This window comes from Grus americana, chromosome 4 (genome assembly GCF_028858705.1).
Source record: "Grus americana isolate bGruAme1 chromosome 4, bGruAme1.mat, whole genome shotgun sequence".
In the NCBI taxonomy this organism is placed as follows: Eukaryota; Metazoa; Chordata; class Aves; order Gruiformes; family Gruidae; genus Grus; species Grus americana.
The window spans coordinates 64,051,478-64,074,139 of NC_072855.1; the positions used below are offsets into that span (position 1 = coordinate 64,051,478).

General features: G+C 39.0%; 1 protein-coding gene across 7 annotated transcripts in view; it reads left to right on the top strand.

The window, feature by feature from the left end:
- Nucleotides 1-9,670: 9,670 nt before the first annotated feature.
- The window catches only part of PTPN13 (protein tyrosine phosphatase non-receptor type 13), a 124,428-nt gene continuing 111,436 nt past the window's right edge, over nucleotides 9,671-22,662 (top strand). For 2 of the 7 annotated variants that reach the window (XM_054823790.1, XM_054823797.1), the window contains exon 1: nucleotides 13,879-13,961. The gene's annotated coding sequence lies outside the window, so the exon portion shown is untranslated. Of the gene's footprint in view, nucleotides 9,807-10,028; nucleotides 10,202-13,728; nucleotides 13,786-13,878; nucleotides 13,962-22,662 lie in introns of those variants that run through there. The other 5 variants (XM_054823791.1, XM_054823792.1, XM_054823794.1 and 2 more) reach the window with 4 other exon arrangements.

Consider the following 22,662-nt stretch of genomic DNA (forward strand, 5'->3'; position numbering starts at 1 on the left):
TTTTTTCTTCCTTTTTCTTCCTAATAGTTACATGAAAGCTGGCCAGCTTCTGCCTCTGTCAATGAGGCTTCCAAGTCAAGAATCTCTATGGGTTTTTAAATTATGATGACTCCCTCAAACCCTTAAAGTACTAGCATTTTCCAATGCCTGGCAAATACTGTTTAATCAGCAAGCCTCACAGAATTACAGGTATGTCTAGATTAGGCTTCTTCAATTTTCCGAGTTCATCCCTGGCTAAATACAGTACTGTCACACAGAAGGATGTGTCCATTCAGTCTCAGAGGGGGAGCTGTCAAAGTCATGAGAGCTCATACCTTGCTTTTACTGACTGCAAACCCTTTATCACTGGACAACTGCTGTCTACCACATAGGTATGGAGCTCTGGTTCTTCAAAATCCTTGGTGCTGGCTCTCTAGAGGACCATTCACTATTGATGGTCTGTAGAAAAGGCAGAGAGTGTCCCTACTAAGGAAGAACAATCTCTGAACACTTAAATGAAAAGTTTATAGCTGGGGAGAGAGAGATGAAGGAAAAAGTAGAGCATCCACTGACAGAAAAACAAAATACGGGAAGTCAGAAAAAACAAGGGTCATTACAAAAATGGGCTATCTCTATGCAAATCTATAGATGGAGAAGAGTCAGCTTTTCCTTAACAAGACACAAAAATTCAATAAAAAGAAAATATACTACTGCTCCATTCCCAAGCCCAGAAATAGTCTGCTGTTCCTTAAGTTGTCAAGGTACTTCTCTATGTAATGTTGGTACATGAGAGTCAGAAAATATTTTGTGGAAAAACATATGCCAATATTTTTCCTTGTAAATAATGGCAGTTTCCCAATTCTGACCTCAGGTAGATCTACTGTGATATGTATCACAGGGGACTAAAAGTTATTTGTAGCTGTGCAATGGTAATCCAAGTAATAAGAGCACTCTGTTAATGACGACCTCTATACATTTTTTTTTCTCCAGCTTTAACTGGTAATGTGGTTATGATTTGCTGTCATAGCATGCTGTACGATTTAAATATACCCCTTCAACATATTTTGCATTCATGGTAAGTGTGCCTTTCCTGGGGTACTATTATTTTCTATTTCCACGCAATGGGATAAATTACACAGAGATGTGGACAACAATCAAATCCTAGCACAAGAAACAGAAAAATTACACAGTTTTTTGCTTAAATGGGTATTAAACACTTTAAAAATCTTCTTTGAGGACTATCATTTTAGAATTAGATTATTCTTTGCACCAGTGGTAACAAAAGACCGATAACGTCTCACCAGTGGCTCTGTTTTCTCATCACTCAAATGTCATGACACAGATTGTGCTGTCCAGACACATAGCAGACACTTGAATTAGTACACTTTCTCATTCCCAACTCTATGTCTATCATGTATGACCCTACCTCCAGAGCTGCTGCGAATGTGGCAGACAAGCGCTGCCTTGAGCCTCATTACCAAATAAGAGTCTGTCTGACAGGTCCCCAACATGCGCCTCAGCCTGTCACACCAACCCACGTCCTGGCCCCAGTGACACAGCTCTGCTCTCCTGTCACCAGCTTTACACCCAGTCCTCCCATGCACATCTCTCTCCATAGGCCCCCAGCACACAACCAGCTCAGCCCCAGCAACTAAATTCCAGCTAAGCACTCTGACCTTTGCAATGTATATCCAGTTCATTAGCTATGTATCTAGCCCTAGCAGCTCTTGCTTCCAATCGACAATCTATATGTGGGGAGGAAATCAGGCAGAATGAGCAGCTAAGGCCTGAATTCTCTTTACCTGTTCAGGGTGTATGTGCTGTCTCAGATGCATGATACAGAAACGCTCAGTGGTTTTGCTGGTGTACAACCTCTGTCTCTGTTCACTGATGATATTGTGCCATGGACTGCCGTGACTCACTGGGGAAAGAGGATGTATAAAGTGTCTGCGAATTTAATGATACTATGAAAAGGAAGGTACCACCACACTGTTGCATCAGTCCACTCTGTATTGCTATTTCTCCTATTAATGGATTCAGCCATCATTGCATGGTTAATGATGATGGCTGATTGTAATTGACATAACAAGATGTATTCTTTGAGTGCAAAGTAGTTGGATTGTAATTAGTCATGTGATAAGTACGCGTGGTACATTTTATGCTTGAGTTCTTAAAAATACAAGCTGCCAAACAAAGAGAACGAGGTACAGTTTCTTTGATTTTTAGGTGGCACAGGTAAATTAGTTAAAGTAGTGTCAAGCCAAAGAGTTGCAACCTCAGAACAATGAAAGTTACTCAAAAGATCACAGCATTCTTAAACTCTGACTGCACTTGTACACACTAAATTCTGTTGCAAATGTAGCCTGAAATGCTCCTTGTGTGCAATGCCCTGTAATTTCTAAACATGCTGAGTAAAGATTTTATTTAAAAGCATAAACTAGTGGTTCCACCATAAGGAAGTATTTTACAAAGAAGCCCTTTGAAATTTAAATAAGATAGTCTACCTAACGATCTCCACAGTTGCAGGGAGAAAGGGGCATGTTTTAAATTCCAAATAGTGCAGGACATTATGAAAGGTAGTGAAATGAAAATAGATTAATAACTATTGCTATGTGTAGCAAGAATAAAACCTTCCAGAGACTAAGCAAGAGTCTGATTCCTTCTGGACTACCAGTTCTTCTGTAGGAAGAGTGTGGGACTGGAAGTCAAAACTTCCAGTACTTTGCACCAAGTTTCCTACGTAACCCTGAATATATCAGGTCATGCCTCAGTTTTTCCTTCTTTGAAATATGAATAATATTACCTTTTCATATATGTTGTGAGATTTAGCATATCAGTATAGCAACCTGCTTTGAAAGCTTCAAGAGGCAGGAGTTACAGATGTCAAAATATTTATCAGGCATAGAATGACACATGAAAATATATAATTGGGATTATAAAGCCAGAATTGAAAATGAAGCACTTCGTTAACACTTGACTCAAGTTGTCAAGTGTTCCCTTTATAGGGATTAGACAATGACCTGGCTTTTAGAAGTGAGAAGCTTTTCCAAGGGCGTGTTTCTATTGCAAACTGTTTTCCATGTGTGCTTGTTCTAAAAGTAATTTATGGCCAGAGGATACTAAAGAAATTTCTCTTTGGGGCTAATGACTGTTATAAATTCTGTTAAGATTTCCAGTTGTGGAAATATATAGTACAACAGCAACATAAAAAAGACCGTCCAACATACTGTTTCGTCTGCTTCATACTTCAAAGATAATCACCAGTTAACAAAGCAGTAAAACGTTATTAAGGGAAGCAATGTGACACAGTTAAACAGAAGTAGGAAAGAAGTGTCCAAAAATGGTTATATAATTATATTAATATAATTCTTTTAATTGCCAAAGTAAATGTGAAACTTCTACAGATGTTCACATGCAATTCTCGCAGAAGTCAGCTAGAGTGGCTGGCATATGTATTACTGAAGATAAAATTTATCAGAATAGAGCGATGACACTTACTCTGTGTGAGGAGTTCTCTTCAAAAGGAAGTGTCTGTCTTTTTTTTTAAAGACACTTGATTTAAAATCCATGAGAGCAAAACTAATTGGTAATGAATTACAAAAAAATAACATTACCATGAATTCTTGGTGATAGTAAACAATTAAGAAACCAAGGTAAAGTCCTAAAAAAATGCCTGCACAAATGCACACACATGTACAGTTATTCCAATAAAATTAAAAATAACTCACTTCGGTAGGCATAACTGTGTGAAATGGTTGTAACTTCTGGGGTGGAACTCAGTCACTTTAGTTTGACAAAATAAGTTTTATTTGATTAGAAAAACTATAATCAGATATCCCAGCATGTAGCTTTTTAGAAGCTCAGTTTTGTACAACTTAAAAAAGTATATTAAAGTAATCCTTATTCTTACATAAGAACAGAGAGGCATTTCTTAGGAACAAAGCTGCTTTTTGGTCAAACTTTTATGGCAAATGCAAGTAGAAAAATAAATTATAGTAGTTTATAGAGTAAGTAGGAGAAACAATAATTGTCCCCTATAGAGTCAGATTATGGTCACTGTAACATCAGTGTAAATCTGGAGTAATTCCACAGATTTCAATGTAATTACTCTGGATTTACTCTGGAGGAACTCTTGTAGAGAATGATACCCTTAAAAGATCTACAGACAGATAGAAGAGATTTTGGTGAGTATGGAAATAAATTAAAGGGAGTACAATATTTCTAAGGCATTAGATATATTTTCTTATTTTTGTTTTCTTTTGACTCTTTGATAGGTCTTTTAGTAGTTTTTACAGGGATTTTACTTCTTTAAATCTCTGATTCTCTCACTCTGTTTCGCTGGAGTCTATCTTCAGCCTTTGTTTGCTGGTTGTTTCAAAGCATTTGATGATTATCTCTTCATCCATGAATATTTTAATCTTTACCAAGATATTTCAGCACCTGTAATGTCAGCTTTGCTGCTACCAAAAAATGCAATGACCCAGGTTTTGTCCCTGAAAAGATGGCACTGGGAATATAAAAAGCAAAAGAAAATACTAAGCACAATTTCCAGAACCAGAGCAACCACTGTTGCTACAACCAGTGTCCCCAAGTGAATGTTATCAACGACAGAAACTGCGAAAAATTCGCTTACATGTCAACAAAGAGAATCAGTGGAAAAAAAGTTCTGGAAAAAAGTTGGGTTATGTCAACTTGGTTTGTATTTTTTTTTACTGTTTTTGCTACCTTCTAATTAAAAGTACTGCAATTAATATATTCAGTTCCCATCTCTTCCAATAAGGTTTAAGATCATGCATCTGAGTATGCACATATTCACTAGTCAAAAATAGCAGAACTGTACAATCCTTAAGGATTAGTATAAAAAACTTATTTTCCAGTCATTTCTATCATCTTAGAAAAGTGAGATTTGATTAAGCAGAAAAATTTGTGTGAGTAGCCTTAGGAATTTCAACAGCTCTGGAAGTGTAATAAAATAGTGCACAAGCTGTAAATGCTGGATCTACCTGTTGAACTGTTTGCCTGCAGACATTCACTTACTGAAACTGTTGTTGTGTAACTTTCATTGCATGACATTAAGAACAGAAATACAGGATGACCCCCAAATTATAGAATTTACCAATAGATAAGCAGAATTTCTCGTTGGCATGTGAGTCACTGAAGATCACTGCAAAATATAAAGCTGTGGTTTGTACAAGTCAGAGCTTTCTCTATTTAAGGGAACTATGAAGCTCTTACTGTGTTCAGCAAAAGTGGTACTAACACTTGCACACAGGATGATGCTAAGCTGCATTGCAGCAGTAGAGCAATGAATTCGTTGAAGATAAACACAATGCTTTTAGATGCTGGAGAGCAACAACAAAGGAATATTCAAAATCCAAATTGTCTGCCTAGCCTTTAAAATTTGGTGAGCTGAGAGTAATCAATTATGGAATTATAGAAACACTAAAATTTTGGAAAAAAAATCTCTGTTCTCCATGCCCCTCCTCCCCTGCAACTTGTCTAGACTTTGGTCTGTCCCTCCACACAATCTAGCTACTGTTGATGCAAGAGCCTTTTCTTCAAAACAGGCTGTAGTCTGGGACAGCCTTTGTGTATTTCTCAGCCTCGGTGACCCTTCATCTCATTTCAAATCTGAAATAAAAACAACTTCTTTTCTCCTACTCTCCCTATACTTTTTAATGTCTCTCTTCCGCTGCTCTGATTTAACTCTTGACTGTAATACTCCCAAACAAAACCTTCAATAAGATAGACTCCAAAGTTAAATGGAGAAAGGACCTGTTTGAACAAGTAGTTTCTGTCTGGGCAAGATTGTTCTCTACTGTATATTTACTACTATTTCAAGCAGTCTGGTTTTAAGAATCTAAAGCTAATTAGCTTCTGTAAATTAGATTTTCTTTAAGATTATCCTCAAGAGTTGTAAGTCTTAGTGTAGGAAATATATTTCTCTAATTTTTTTTATGTCTAATTTTTTTCTGTTTTACATGGCACTTATGTAACTATACTCCCAAATATGTTTCAGGCCTTTTTTTCTCCAACTGTACCAATACAGGGCCAACAAGCGCACTTTAAACCTCACTGGCATTAGCCTACCAGATGGATTTCATTGCAGATGGGGACCAAAAATACTTACTTCCTCTCACTGGCATTCAGCCTCATCAAATGTTTGTAGGCAGTGTTCTTCCTGTCCCTTGATTGTTATTTAGCCAAAGAACATAAAATGGCTAATAGTTCCAAAGGGATTTGTGAATCAAGCTGCCAAACTTCAGACACCACTTATTGCGTACTTTTTGAAAATAAGGTCCTTGTTTGGGCACCAAAACAGGGAGGCACCCAAAATTAATTGTCACTTTTGAAAAATCCCAGACAGTCACTGCACTAAGTCTTAATCTTTCTGAGAGATTTAATCTTTGTGGTAGCTATTTCTCTTTGCTGCTTCTTTCTGAGCAACTCATGTAATTTCCTTAGGATCTTTTAGATAATATAAGGACAACACCTAATACAATCTACCTCAAAAAGAAGGTTATTTGTGGGCCAAGAACTTTCGTGTGACTTGCCCTAAGATGCAGTTATGTTGGGCTTTTCTCATTTCTTTTATGGTTTTCCTTAGTCACAAAGTATAAATTGTGAGACTTAGTCTTCCTCTAAACTGACCTTTACATGTACACTGCAGCGTGCCACACAGGTTTTGACTCCTCAGTTAGTTACCCATAAGCATGACATTAAGGGAGGGTTCTAGTTTATGTACAGGTTTTGTCCTAATATGCAGTCAAGGTGTGGCCAGACATGCATCCCAAACCAGGAACTTGGAGGTGCTCTTGAATCCCCCAGTTTACACATAGATTGAGGCACACCTGTTTATTAAGGAAGTTTCAACAAGAACAGTAGATAATGTATTTTTTTTTCTTTGTAGTTGCACTACACTAAGCAAAAGCTATGAGTAAATGATGCAAGATTTTGATGGTGGAGTAACTGGAGTATATTTATTTGCCACTCTCTGCAGAGGAAAATTTAAAGTTTGTAAGTCTGGTTAGCATGGAAACTTTCTCTGAACAGCTAAGTAAAAAGTCACACTCAGGAATCTATTAAGTGCTGGCATGTTAGTCTTTGCAGTAAAGGTACGTTGTATTCACAACATGGCAGAAGTACCACACTGACAAAAGCTGTTTCATTTTTCCACAGTGGAGGCAGTCCAAGGCATCAGTCTTTGTGCACAATGTCTTATGCCTTTCTTTTAGTCAGTGATGTAAGAAGTTTCTAAAGTTATGACAATGTTTTCTATGTATTTGCATCCCTGTAAAATGCACAGTAGTTGAAGATGGAAATTATATTTTTCACTGATCCTATGCTCCGAGAGTCCTTGTTGAAGATGTTTAATTTAAAAAAAATAATCAAATAGTCTAATGAGATAATTGTTAAGGCATTCACATACATTTACAAGGCTAAGGAAAATGTCCCAAACAGATACTCACAAGTAGAACGAAGAACAAGGAACTAAATTTGCTTTAGAGGAAAGTAAATTGCAATCAAATTTGCAGTCTTCTAAGACAGGTGACTTTTTGGGGAGGAGACTTCTATATTCAGAGGCATATTCTAGTATAAGAAGAAAATATTGTCTTATTATGTAGGTTGGAATTTAACTCATCTGTAAGTCCCATTTTACTCATTCTGTTTACTCAAATTAATAATGTATCTTTGCAAAAAACCATATTCCTACAAAGGGTTCTTTCTATGCCTCATCTTCAAATACAGTTGTGCTGGTTTTGGCTGGGATAGAGTTAATTTTTTTCATAGTAGCTAGTATGGGGCTGTGCTTTGGATTTATGCTGAAAACAGTGTTGATAACACAGGGATGTTTTCATTGTTGACAGCAGTGCTTACACAGAGTCAAGGCCTTTTCTGCACACCACCCCACCAGCGGGATGGCTGGGGGTGCACAAGGAGTTGGGAGGGGACACAGCCAGGACAGCTGACCCCAACTGACCAAAGGGATATTCCATACCATATGACGTCATGCCCAGCATAGAAAGTTGGGGGAAGAAGAAGGAAGAGGGGGACATTTGGAGTGATGGTGTTTATTTTCCCAAGTAACCATTATGCATGGCGGAGCCCTGCTTTCCTGGAGACGGCTGAACATCTGCCTGCCAATGGAAAAAGTGAATGAATTCCTTATTTGCTTTGCTTGCATGCGCAGCTTTTGCTTTACCTTTTAAACTGTATTTATCTTAACCCACAAGTTTTCTCACTTTCACTCTTCTGATTCTCTCCCCCATCCCACTGGGCGGGGGGGGGGGGGGGAAATGAGCGAGTGGCTGTGATGCTTAGTTGCCACAACAGTAAAAAAGACAGAACATATAAGTAACGTACAATAGCAACTATAAATTGATCTGAAGCACAGAAGCAGAGTTTTAGGATAAAATCTACTACAGATCATCAATATCCATAAAAAAATTTTCTTATTTCAGTAAGACACTAACCTGTAGCAAGAGGATGTGGGCCTTTGCCGTGGATTGTACAAAAGTACAGAGTAAAAAATGAGCTTTTGTTGGAAATGTGGATACCAATATATTCAGTTCACCTTAAAATGTAAGTAGATAGTTATCAACTTAAGGAACTTGTATTACAAGAAAATAATATTTAAATTACATAACTAACAACAGCTCAGATTACTGTAGCCTCTTAAAATGTTAATTAGTTCTATTACTCATCTTTATTTTTGTTATGACTTACACAAAGTCACTGACACTATTATGGCAGACTCACTTTCACATTGAGTCCTTAACAGTCTAGTTAGTACAAAGGAATTGGTATTTAGTTATAAAACAGTTACAACCAAACATTTTTTATTTATTCTAAAGCAACTGTTTCCACAAAAATGTTGTTTGTTTGTTGTTTTTTTAAAATAGAAAAGATTCTTCCAGACTATCATTCTGAAAAAGTTCATTTTCACAAAGCCTATATTTGGGGCCACATCTGTGGTGACACTATTCTTTGCAACTAAAAGTACTTTTCGCACCCTGTGACTATTTCCTTTCACAGTCTGTCTCACAAAGGAAGGAGCTCGTGCAAAAACCCCAGAGGAACCCGCTGGAGAAGCTCCGACCCCATGGCACAAGTGGTCAGTGGATGTCACATTCAATGTGGAAGAAGAAGCCTTGTTTTTTTTCAAAAAACTTTTAACCTAGCCAAGTAGACATTTTCCTCGCCACAATTTGTCTGACTGGCTAAAAGCAATCAGCCATATTTGAAAACTTTGCCATTAAGGTTTGCAACTTTTTTTTCTTTTTTTTTGCCCCCTGAACAATGTAGCAACAGTTTGGCTAGTGATGGGAAATGAAACGTCTGTTCATAGGTGGCTCCCCTCCTGGCTTCAGCATCCTTGCAGGTACCCTCAGGGACGGGTGACTGTACGAAAGAACACGGGACTCGCGTAATAGAGAACCAAGACTGCCAGTTTAAGCGGCAAGGACTGGGAGCAGCCAGAAGTAAGATCATCCCCGAAAAAAAACCATCTTTGTGGCCAAGAACGGGTTGTCGTTATCAGCGCAGTAGTTTAATCCCAAGAGAGTAAATCCTCAAGCTACCTTGCCGCCCCGGCCGGACGCTGAGGGCGGGAAGGGGCCAGGGCTGGGGCCGGGCGGGGTGCAGAGGGAGAGGGCGGGGGCGGGGCTGGGCCTGTGTCAGCAGCTTCCCCGCCGCCTCGGGGGCGCGAGGGAGCGGCTGTCGGGGGCGGAGGGCGGCTGCGCGGCCGCCTCCCCGCGCTGCTGGCGGCGCGGTGTGGGACGGAGCGGGCAGCGGGAGGGCCGGGCCGGCGTGGCCGGGCGGCCGCGGTGGGTACCCGCGCCCGCTAGCCGGGTCTGAGGAGCAGCTGCTGGCGGCGGGCCGGCCGTGCACAGGGGGAGGGAGGAGGGAAGGAAGGAGGGAGCCGCGGGGCGGGGAGAGCTGCCGCTCCCGCCCTCTCCGCGCTGTGCGGGAGAGGGGCGCCGGGGCCGGCGACCAGCGCGGGAGGAGATGCTGCTCTGCTCTGACTCCCTCCCCGCGCTCTCTTACAGGCGCCGACCACAACCTTAGGCGAGCGCTGTTGCGGGGGAGGGCGAAGCTCCGGGCTCCTCGGCTCCATCATCGCCCTGCATGCGCGAACGGAGTCTCTAGACCGGCCGGTAGGTCCGCGGCTCCCCGGGCCGCTCGTCTCTGCGCCGGGGAGCGCTTCGCGGCCACTCTGGAGGTGCGTGGCCCTTGGGGGGCTGGGGAGAGAGTCTCGCAGCGTCTTCCCGCGACAGGGGGGTCTCGCGGAGGGGCGACCGTTGGTGGCCGTTTAATCGCGTGGCCCCTATGTCGCGGGGCGGCTTCGCTCTGGGCGGGGTGGCGGGGGTGCCGGCGGCGCCAGGTGAGCGACAGCTCCCGCGGCGAGGGAGCAGGCTGTAGAGAGTAGGGAGAGTGGTGGGCCGCCGCGGGTTTTGGGCCCCGGGGACGGTGTGCGGGCAGGGTTAAGTATCGGCCCCGCTCCTGTAGGGTGCTAGCGCAGGGTGGCAGCCCTGGCCGCGTAGTGTGGGAGTGTGGGAGGAGGGAAAGAAAGGCCGCACAAAGCGGGTGGTGATGGTGGTTCTCCCCCTGGACTTCCTGCCTGGGTCGCTTTTGGGGTTGAACTGTGCTTTCAGTAGCAGCAGCACACGCGTGGGGTTTTGCGCCTGCCGGCGGCGAAGGACTCATTTTTGCTTACGCAAACCAAACAAAGCAACCCCCCGAACTTCTTAACAGAGGGGAAACTTTTTGCCTTATTAACGTTTTTGGAGGAACAGAAATGAAATATAAATCTGTTGGCCTGTGATGAGAAATAGCGTAGGTTTCGTTGGCTTTTTATCTCCTAGCAATCGACACCTCCGCAGACCGCAGGATAATCTCTCTCATATTCTAGATTGTGTCATTCTCTTTAAATTGCATGTTTAAAACAACAAAGGCAGTGACTTCATAGGGAACTGCCAGGAGCTGCTCTGTACCCCTCCTGTTTATTGGGGAAACATTTGGGAACCGGTTTGGTTTTGTAGGTGGGATCAGAAGTAAATGTAGGACATGAAAACTGTAAGGTTGGTTGCAGGTAATCTCTGTCTAGCCATCTTATTAAGGTGTGAGTTTTGGAGAAGGGAATATGAAAGTCTTTGCATGTAGAACTAGCTGGGGCAGTAACCATGATCAGTTCATGAAGCCTTTTCAGTGGAAAGAGAACATGTTTTATGAAACTGTATGATAAAACTTGGTTAGAATACACTTTCTCCTGGGGGCTGAACCTCATGCGAGAAAGCTGTCATTGTTCCTAGGTGTCTTGACTTCCAGGTCATTCGTTTGGGCTCAGGCTAGTGAAGTGGTGATACTTAATACCTAAAGGAATGACTTGAGAGCAGGACTGCTTTCTGTGTTCAAATTATGCATCAAGCCTCTGACTGATACTCCACCTGTGCAAGTCTGTCTTTGAATGACCAGAAATACATTATAAAGACGTTTCTGCAAGAGTTAGAATCAACCAGAATACAGATACAAATAGGAAAACAACTTCGATAGTTTGGTTCTTGTGCAAGAAATACCGATGAGGAAAGAGTAAGTCTAGTCTTAGGATCTTTTGGTAGTGCAGTTACAACAGAATTTGCTACCACTCCTAGTGCTATCAGATGTACCTATCCTTTCAGCTTTCACATTGGGCATATGTATTTCATTTCGTCTTTTTTTATCTGCCAACAAACACATCTTTCCATAAACAGTTTTAAAATGTAAGCAGTAATTTAAGGAAAGAAAATAATGACAGCAAGAGACACAAAAACCTACAGTCTAACTTTAAAGATATTTTGTTAGGTTTTTTTGACCTAACAATCCTATCTGACTAGAAAAGTACATAACATATATTCCTTCCATAATGGGACTTTCTTTTTTCTTTTGCTGTTTCATGATAAAAAATTTGAACCTTCTGTAGATGAGGGGTTTTGTATTGATTTTTTTTTCTATTCAGAGTGTGATTATTTTTTTTAAGTTAAAGATGCAGTAAAAATAAATACTTCTGAATATACTAGATATAAAAGGAGACAGGCTGTATCACAGACTGTTGTTATAATGGCTTAATTAGAAAAAAAATCTTTTCATTCTGAGACTGTTGTTGAGTGGAGCTGGAGGCTGTGAGAGCCAGAGACTCAAGGACACTTGAGTGGATGGAAGAGCATGCATGAAACAAGGATGTATTTGTGGGAGAAGGATGGGGTGAATGTTAAGGGATAAGTGAGTGCATAGCATGTACTTTCACCAGGATAACAGAGTGTATGGAGAGAATGGGATCCAGTAGTCTATTCACAGCTTCACAGGCCGTTGAAAGTAAAAATGGGCTGTGACATGGTTGAGTGGTAAATAACCATTGTAACTGGTCATCTTGAGCCTGTGATAGCTTGTGTATAGCATTATCATTTTGGATGCCTTGAAGAGAAGTAGTGAAGAAGCCTAGGAAAGGGAGGAGACTGCGTTCCTGCAGGTGGGATGTTACCAAGGCAGAAATGTTGTGTTTGCCTGTTCCAGTGGGAAGGAAGGTATTGTGTTTCTTTGCTTTTTTTTTTTTCCTTTATGGTGGGATTTTTTCAGCCATGTGGCTCTTATAAATATACAGTAAGTATCACAGCAAAGGACTGCAAGTTAAAATGCAGTCTTTTATCTGCTTACTCTTTAAATTGCACAGCAAAGCAAATATTTCCGCTTTTACATGTGGAACAGAAATTATTTGCCACATAGTTATTTTCCTCCCAACCAAATGCAGGTATGAACAACAATAATTAGCAGTTGTATAGTACAATAAATCTTCAAAGTGCCTTCAAATCTTAATCAGCAAACCTTAATAGCATGCTATTCCTGCAAGAGAGGTAAGTAACTAGACAGAAAAAGTGAGACTGGGCAGACTCTTAAATGGAGTTTATTGTTGAAGTGCCAGTCAGTTGGACAAAGCTGCTCTTTATCACTGAAGTCTCTGAATACTGCTGTACATTAAATGGCTTAAAATATTTATATGGTGAAATACATGACAATATGGCCCAGAGGGCCTCGTTAATATAGACATCCTCTTGTTCCAAGTCCTTTGCAGTTAAGGAGACCTTACACTTAAGAGGCTCTCGAGTGGTTGTTCCAGAGCACCTGTCAAGACTTATTAACTTGAACAAGAGGAAGGTCAGCTTTGTAAGGGCAGTGATTTTCTTTTGAAGAGCTTTCCAGTTTACTTATGTGAAAGCCTAGAACCTTTAGTCCACTGATGATACTGGTAAAACTCAAAGTGATTCTGCCAGAAGTCTGTTAAACCTAAGGACATCTAAGTATTGATTTGGCTGCTGCATTTTGGACATTTGAGAGTGAGTATTGGTTAGCAGCCTGATTCTCTGTCAGTCACCCTTCTTTTTCTTTGCTTACAGAAAAATTGGCTGGAATTTTACAGTTTTAAAAGGAGCTAGTCAGAGAGACTAAAAAGCAAGTCTTGGGGTAGTGTGTCATGGTGCAGGAGATGTTTGTAAGCCATTGCCCTAAGCTGTTGCTTACCATGGGACAAGTGTGGATGGAAAGCTATGAATACAGAGTAAGTTAATGTTGTATGTCGCCAGTTAACTATTATTGAAATCTCTGCATCTGTAAAGAAGGGTGGAACTTCTAAAAGAAGTGTTTCCCAGCCCCACCTCCTCCTGAAGTGTAGAGAAGGAAGCTGGCGTTTACAGATGGGAAGGGCAGAAGAAGACTCTTTGGTGCCGTTTTTATTTTGTCCGGGCTTCTCTTTCTCCTATGCCAGTTAAATACCTGGTGAGCAACGAGGTATATTCTTTGTGCATCATTATCTATTAAAATGCTTTCATAAAAGGCAATGAATTGAGTAGGCTGCCTTGGGACAATGATATGCCTTGTGAATTTGAAAACCAATTGCCAGGATAGAGATCTGCTCCAGTTAGCTTATGAAACTTGTAGGAAGAATAACAGAGGTGAGAAGGCTTTGTTCTGTTTCATCTGTTGCTCTTTATCCTTTATGTGTAAATTTAATATGACACAGAAATGCCTGCAAGTAATATGTCAAGAATTAAAGGAGACGTAGTATTAAAACTTCTGATTTTTGATTGCTGGTATTAATAGGGAATACTGTAGTTTTGCAGGGCGTTGAATGTTATTAAGGATCTGTAGATGATAAAGTAACGTCAGATCTAGGACTAGGTGTTGTGTCAGCTCATTGTTCCTGCTTCGAACAGTCTGTCAGATTAGATGAGATGGGACACTTGGAGAAGAGAGGGAAGCTTTATCTCCAATTTTGTAGCTAGAAATAAAGCATGGGGAGAAGAATTGACTGACCTAAGAATGATGAAAAATTAAGTGCACAAGTTTGGAATTGAACACAAACCTCTTCATGAACTAATCTGATACTGTTGAAAAACACTGCTTTTTTCAGTAGACTCTGAGATCAAAAGACTTTCCATTTCTGCATGCTTCTACTTTGTCAGAGGAGGGACATGGTTTTCTGGGATGTTCTCCCAAATCTGGATAAAGAACTTTTGTTTCTTGAAAATTGTCTTAGTAAAGAACATTTGTCTGTGTCTGTAGCAGAGATATGGGAGGGAACATCCTATAGAGCTTGCTGAAATTTTTGAAAGTGAATCTGAAAATGGTTTTCGTATGGTGTTAACATCTTCTCTGAGTATTTGTATGTAGTGTAGGTACTTGGTTTCAGGCATATGTGCAGAGATATACCTTAGAAGTGGCATATCCGAAGTCTGTTTTATTTAGGAAAAAAAAAATCTTGAGCTGAAAAGCTACTTGGGTGATTTTTCTTGAATAATGCCATTGCAGGTGATTTATATTTGTGCTGTAAGCTTGAAATTAATGCTGAGTTTAATAGGAAGACTCCTGTTTAACTCTTTCTCAAGTAAGAGAACTTAAACAGAGGCTCTTTCCCATCAGACCTTTCCCTGAAATCCAATTTTGTTTGTTGAGGGGGGAAAGCTGTTAAAACATACAAATACCTCATGTTTTGAAGGTAGAATGTGCTTTTCGTCATAATCCATCTTACTGGATAAATCAGTGGAAATACCAGGTTCTCCTGTGTTTCATATTCAGTATCACAACAACTGTAAAAGCTGTTTTAACTACATCTATATATGTATGTAGGTGCAGCTGATGTTCTCCAGTAGCTAGATGACAGTAATCTTCCTAGCAGGTTCCAGGATGTCCTTGTTTGTTGGCATCTTACCACCACTGCTGTGTGCTGTATAAAACTAAGGATACTAGTTCATTGCTATAGCATTGTTATGCAAATGTATTAGAAATTGTTGCATTCTCTGTTGACTTCAATGCTATTTCAGAATCGACATTGAAAAGCATAAAGAGTTGTTAATGTAAATAATATTTACAGTAAAGTTACGTGCTTGGAAATGTAAGCCTCTCTGAGTCTCATGTTCATTCTGTAGTCTGTCTTTATTCATGTAATAGCAAGTGGTGTACTCAGGTAGTGGGCAGGCCCTCAAAACCTGTTACAGAAAAAACCCAAGGTACTGAGTACAAAGGCTTTCTAAGTTATTACTGAGTACAGACAGAACATGGCTTATCTCGTTATCTCAAGGGTTATAGACACTCTCATTTGCAGCTTCCTGTTTGTGCAGGGGAATTGGTTCCCAGTGATTAATTTTATGTTTCAGATGAGGATTTTTCCCTTTTTAATATTAATTTCTTTAGCATTTCAATAGATGTGTAGATTGGCTGCTGTATTTTCAGGTTTTCATATAGGCAAGAATGGCTACAAGGAGGGCATTAAAAAAACCAATAAACCTGTGACACTGGTGGTTGCAGGGCTTTCTTAGGGTCACCAGGGAAAGGTAATGGGACTTGACTTGTAAAGCCATGTCTGTCGCACAGCAAGTATTCAGAGACCCTCTAGGACATTGCTGTTGAAATATTAACAACAAAATTTCAAACTTGTAAGCAACTTTATTGAGTGTTGAATGTGTTCCATCTTTCTGAATGGAGCTGTTGACTTTTTCTGCTAACTGCTTTTATATATTGTAATTTTAAAAGATGAAATTGACTAAAGAGGGGGCTAAACTAGAGTTTGAAACTTAACCTGTTAGAAATAGTTGTGCTTCCTGGCAACATCATGCCTGGTTCAAATGAGGAAAGATTTGGGCTTGCATATTGTCTTAAGTAACAGAGTCATGAAAAAAAAAAGAATGTGTTTTTATCCATGTCATATGTAGATAGTTAAACTTTACGTGTGTTTTCTACTTAGTTTGCTTATCAGAGTGTCGGTACTGTAAAAAAATCTTGCTGATACTTCTTTTCTTGTCACAGTTCATCAAATGCAAGAGTGTATTATTACTGATTTTACCCATTTCTCTCTTTGCATAATCTAGTGTTTCAGCAAAGAGAAAAGTAAAGAGAAGGGAAAGGGGAACTAATGTTTTGCATTTTAGTATCTTTACTGTAAAATCAGTAAGTGGAAAATCCCTTCCTAGTGCTTAGGATTATGGTCAATGAAATAATAGTTCAATTTTCCCAAGTCAATGCAAAGCTGTATTTGCCTTCAGTGAATTAATTTGGGAGTTTGAATCCGAGGCAAGCAAACGGTCAATACAGTACTACAAGTGCTGCTTTTATTCTTTACTTTTTAATGTCAGTGAGTAACAGTACACGTGTTACTTTGAGAGACATCTCTGTAGTATATGTCGCTGACTGGACAATTGTGTGGTTAGGTTTATATAGAGTTATCCCTCCAGCAGCCTAATTAAAGACTATATGTAACTTCCTTAAATGGTATGTTTCAACAGGTGATAAATACTGTTTTCTCCTTCAGAGGTTTTGTTATGGTATTTCTTTCAAGTGCCTTAGTATGTTTTAACTATTTTTCAATGATTGAGGTGCATTTTTTGTTTGTTTGTTCTTCTGAAGCCAGTTTGCTTTCATCTTCTGTAAGTCTTAAAATTGGACTTCACATTAATTTGACTTACAGGAAATGAGGGAGTCCTGCCTGTATGCATGTATTAAGAAATTTGTCAGTAAACTCTCTCTGCAGTTTTTGGTGAAGGATATATCATCTCAGATAGTTTTTTAGGAAGAAAGAGATTCTGTCCAGCCTTCATAGACTCTGTCTTTTAGAGTTCTTGTGTATCTTCAGTCATCTTTTCTTTGTTCTTAGACTGGTAGCCTGCGCTTGAAAGTATTTCCTCTTAACCATTTGAAGGAGAGCTTCAGAAACACTTGCAGAAAAAGTCAGCTTATTGATTAGTGTTAGAAATCTGTACAAGGAGTAGCAGCAAAAAGCGATAGCACATCTAATGAATCCACTGAAATATTAAAAAAAAAAGTTGCATTCTAGGGAAAATTAAGATTTTAATGATATTTTTCCTAAAAGTAGCTTTGACATTTGTGCACGCTGGTGTTTGGCATCTGAACTGATACACCCTGAAAAGCACTGAGAATCTCCCTGCTAACTTCAAGGCCTTCAAGGGTTAATAGTTATCTGATGTGTGGTATGGTTTTTTCATTTGGTTGTTTTCTTGGGTCTTTTGTAGATTTTTTTAGAGCTGTTAGTTCCTCATCTCTTTTTATTTGTAAGGTTGTTCAAACTCCAAATATCAGAAATTTGCCTGGGAACTCCAATATAAGGATCCATTTAATAAGAATTGAAAGAAATAGACACTGTAAGTTTTTGAGGAAACCCCAAAACATTAGATTTTGGTTTCCTGAAAGAGGTTTCTTCTGATGCTATTTATCTGGCAAATGTACATGCTTAGCAAAACAAGCTAATTCCCAAGAACCTTAAATTTTGAACAGCTTAATTTTTCAGTGTGCCCTGTCACTGCAATCCCTTGAATGACCTTAATAAAGAATTTAAAGATTATCTGATTATAAAGATCTGCTAGCTGGCAGTGATGAAAGTTTATTTCATCAGCTATATAGACTCATTTATTGAGTGGCTTTGCAGTTAGGTTATTACGTGTGAAACAGCCAAATCAGCCTGGAGCTTTAAGTGCATGGACTAATGTGCAGAACTGAGTTACTGAAATAGATTTCCAGAGCTCCTTTATGTCGAATTGAAATGTGTGTGCTCACGGTGATTGTAAGAAGACTCTGGTGTTTCAGAAGACTATGATACACTGTAAAAATTAACAGGTTTTTTTTTTTTCTTGTGTGTTTTCAGTAGTCTTCAATATCATTGTATGATATTAGCACTAGTGTTTGCTTTAGTCTATTGGCAAATAATTCTAGCAAGAACAGTTTTCTCCGTTTTTCTTTGCTCCCTGGTACAATTCTATCCTCTCTGCTTTTGAGGAATACGGTATGTAAAGGAAAAAAAACCCTTAAGCCTACTTTTTGTTGTTTTGTCACAAATACTGAGGAAAACCCTAAAAAAGTTTTTATTAGAATTTTGTAGTTTTATTTGCAGGCATTATCTTCAGAATAGAAGATATTTTGTATGCTGGAAGATTGTTTGGATTTGTCAGTTACTGTGGTAGTAGTGTACACAGCAAAAGATGGCAGAAGAAAACATTTTCTGTTATTTTTCAGTAGCTGCAAACATTTACTGCTGAGTGGCTGGTAAAAGTCAGGTAACTGTGAGGCATTACGGGGTCCTTCAAGACCCTTAGTATGTTCTTCTCTAGTGAAATTTAAGATAGTAGCCTGTCTTCACCACAAACAAAAGAAGATACTCTTTGTGAACTGCCTAATTACAGCTGTGTTAATGGAACAGAATGTCACGTGAGTAAAAGTGTAAATGTGTACCAAAAGGGGTTAGAGAAATGAATAGAACAGAGACCACTAGTGACCATTAGATTTGACTGTGCAGCTCTAACCTTTAGCTCAGGAACTCAATAAACTGGTGATTGCTAGGGAAGGGTGATGGGAGAGGTGGTCTGATCCACTATAGTATTTCTTGTATTGAGCATTGCTTAGGCTTCTAAATACCAAAATAAATAGGAAGCTATTCCAAACTGAAGACTTCTTTAACCTTTTTTAAAAAAAAAAAAAAGCTTAATAAGAAATATTCTGTGATCCGCCTTTGAGGCTTGTGTGTGTCCACATGGCCTGGCTTGCTATTTGGAGCAGAACCCTGGGAACTGAAGGAACCCAAACACTGGGAGCTGCCGTGCTGTCCATGAAAGTCTGTGTTACAGCACTGTGCTGGTTGCAGTTAGGTCAGTGCTCTGGATTAGAGGCATCAGGAGTGGTCATGGCTGTACCTGAAAGATTGGAGAAGTTTCCACCTAGCTGAAGAAATGGAAACAGGATGCCAAGTTGTCTGGTTCAAGCTGCAGTCCTTGCTTGGTTTTTTATCCTTTCTGTCATGGAATCCTTGTTTCCTTTTTTTCAGACTCCTTAAGGAGGGATTAAATGATGGATAGTCAAGTAAGGGGAGTTAATTTTCATGCATACAGCTAGAATAAAAATAGTTGCTCAGGAAGAAAGGATAGACAGAAGCACCTTGGTGATATCACAAAGCTTCGGATGCAGCATTAGTTGTTGTTAGAGAGGAAAGTGAAAATATACTACTTAATGAAATAATAAAATAGATTATATAAGTAGTTGTGATTTTAAATGGTATCACATGAAAAGCACAACAAAAAGCAACTTCTGAAGACAAATAGTTTGATTTCTTTTACAGATGAGAAACATGTTACTTAAGAACTGAAGGGCATTCTGTAATGATAAAAAGCATTCTTTTTGTTCTGGCTTGCCTCAACATCAGATTCTTGTTCTCTGTTGGTACTAGTATGCGTGCTGTTTTGCTGTGTGTGTTCTTTGGCCTTGCATGCTGAAATAAGCATAGGATAGTAAAAAAGTATTTTTCGGTGCAAACCCTTTAGTTCTGTGATATTGTCAGACACCAATGGAATTTGTCTTTCAGTACTGAGTATTAAAGAGCAGAATAGAATCAGTAAATTGCATTTAACATGGTATGTGGACATTTCCCTGTTCTCACACAGTGTGGAATATATTTTGTAATATTGCAGAAAATATTTTCTGTGCTTCATGTTAACTGAACTCTTTGATATATGCATTAATTCTCACTGATTCTGTCCCACCCATTGCCTTTGCTTTGAGAATATTTAAGAACTGAAGATCATAGAATTTAACTTTTCACTGTAATATGAATTTCTGTTTGGGAAATTTGCTGATGATGCAAAATCTGTTTCTTCTGCTTCCCTCTTCAGTGGTTTTGGAGAAGTGGAAAAGAAACTATTGCCTGTCTAGACTTTAATAATTTATATATAAATTTACTTTTTATGTAGACAATGTTCACTTCAAGGCTTATGATGTATTTTCAGTGATAGGCTAGAAATGCCAGTTAAAAAAAAAAACAAAACCGAACCAAAACCAACAAACAACACAATGCAACTGTTGTGCCAAGAAGTAATATGCATGTAATAAGAGCAATTGCTTTTTATAATGGTTTTGGAACCCTGAGGTATACTGTCTTTAAACAGTTTTCAAAGAATTAGTAGAACTCAGATTTTTTTTTTTTTTTCTGTGTGACAAAAGCTCTAATTAGTGACCAGCAGGCTCTTTGATATAGAGCAGCTATAAATTGTTTGTGACTTCTGGGTGGGTGAAGTTTGGATTTCCTTCTCTCCCCCCCCCCATCTGTTAGTTAGAGAAACTGGTGGTGTGTTTATTGCCTGTTTTAGACTGTTGGTGCAAAATAAAGGGTGAAGTCTTACAGCCGCTTTTACAGAAGTCTGATTATTGTGGAAGATGATTACTAAAAAATTGGAAAGGTTGCTTATCAGTGTGATAAAAGGCTAAGGCTATGTTAGCGCCAGCTGTCTTCAGTTATTTTTTCTGCCAAAACTCAAAATTTTATTCTGTAAATCTGTACCTTTTAAAAATGAAGCCTGTGAATGGTTATATGCATTTATTTTGCCCTAAATGACTGGGGTAATATTCAGCTTCCAGGTAAGTGGATAAAAAATGGCCAGTAGTATAAACCAAATAATGAAAATACACAAAACGATCATTATAGGAAAAAGTATTTTTCTTCTGTTATTGATTAGTAATGGTCCACAGGATGCCTTAGGTTTGTTAGCAAAACTTGGCATCTATAATGATTGTTTAATTTTTTTTTAATGTGAAAGTTTGTGATGCCCCTAACCGCTACTTTTTAAGTTGGATAGTTCTTCCTTGGCTAAAACAGTATGTGTATGCTTTTGTGCAAGCACACTTTCTTTCTGTCCTCCTCTACTCTCTGATGAAGTTTTGGTTCTGATTTCTGTGCCTCTGCACAGTGAGAAATCTATGTATTACTCCTCCCGCTATAGACTGAGAAGATAATACATTCTCCTGTCTTTGAGATTTAAATCTCAAGATTGTAAAATTTTGTTCCTTCCCTCCCTGTGTTTTGTTTTTTTTTTCCCTCACCTCCTTTAATTTATAGAAATAGCCAGTTTGATATTAGTGGTGAACCTTTGATGCTTCTCACTGATTATCTAGTACTACTCTTTCTCAGATAAGTGTATGCAGCTTGAGATAAACCAATACAACTGGTCCAGTTTGATAAACTATCATTCAAATTAAGTATTTTATAAGCAAAGTTTATAGGAAATGCATGGTAGGGAGACAACATACATCAAAATTGAAAATGTTTTGAAATTATTGATAAAACATTCTCAAGTTTTGAAATCTGTTTCAGAACTACTGCCCAAGTGCTTTTTTTAAAGCCTTATATTTATGAATTTTCTATGTGCTGTATCAAAGTGTTTATTTAGCAGTGAAAGATGGAAATAAGAGCTGAAGAGTGTCAGCCCATCTTTTTTCTTGCACAGAATTTTGAATTTTTTCTTCTAAAAGCAGAACTTTCTATTAGGAGTTTATGCTGTCTATATACTGAAATGGCAAATAATATTTTTTATAACACCCATTTTGAGTTTGCAAGACTAAAATTGAAATGCTGTGTTCAGAACTGGAAGAAAATTTGGATTGTTGTAAAAGTTCTAGCCATGCATGGAAAAGGTCAAAGTTGGTATGTTCTATACAGACCACATTGTATAAGACTTGAGCTCTTAGGTTTTGGAGGGATTAAAATTTGTTGGCCTCGGTGTGGTGTTTCTGTTTATTTTAGGTGGTTCCAGTTAGTGTTTTCTTGAGCGTACATGAAATAAGTTACGCGGGGTTAAGCTGCTGTACGTGAATTGATTCAGAAGGCAGCCAAATTTGATGCATTCTTTAACTGGTCTAACTCCCTGTGGTCCAGCTGCATCAATAAAAAATTCAAGCGCTGTTATACTATCCTTCTATTCTCCTTTCACTTAATCCGTCACTAGGGCAGTGGGTTCAGAGGATAATACAACCTTCTGCTTGGTTCCATTGCAATACAGCAAGTGTAATTTGTACATGGGCATTATCTGTGTATGTCCTCAGTCTGACTAGCTCTCCATTATTGTTCATAGGAATGTTCTTTAAAGAAAAGAAAGATGATGCTGTGACTTGCTTTCCTCTCACAGTTTCTAGGCCTGCAGAGGAAAAGTTTCTGCTATTTTGTCCTTGTTATGCAGCCAAGGGTGTAATGCAGCTCTTTGTCCTGTAACTCTACTAATACGAATATATTTATCATCCAGACAAAGTAAAACTTATCTGAACTCTGTTTTTTGGCGACAGCAGGCTTGGTGTTATGTCATGGGAGGAGGTGCTTGTTTTTCCTGTTTT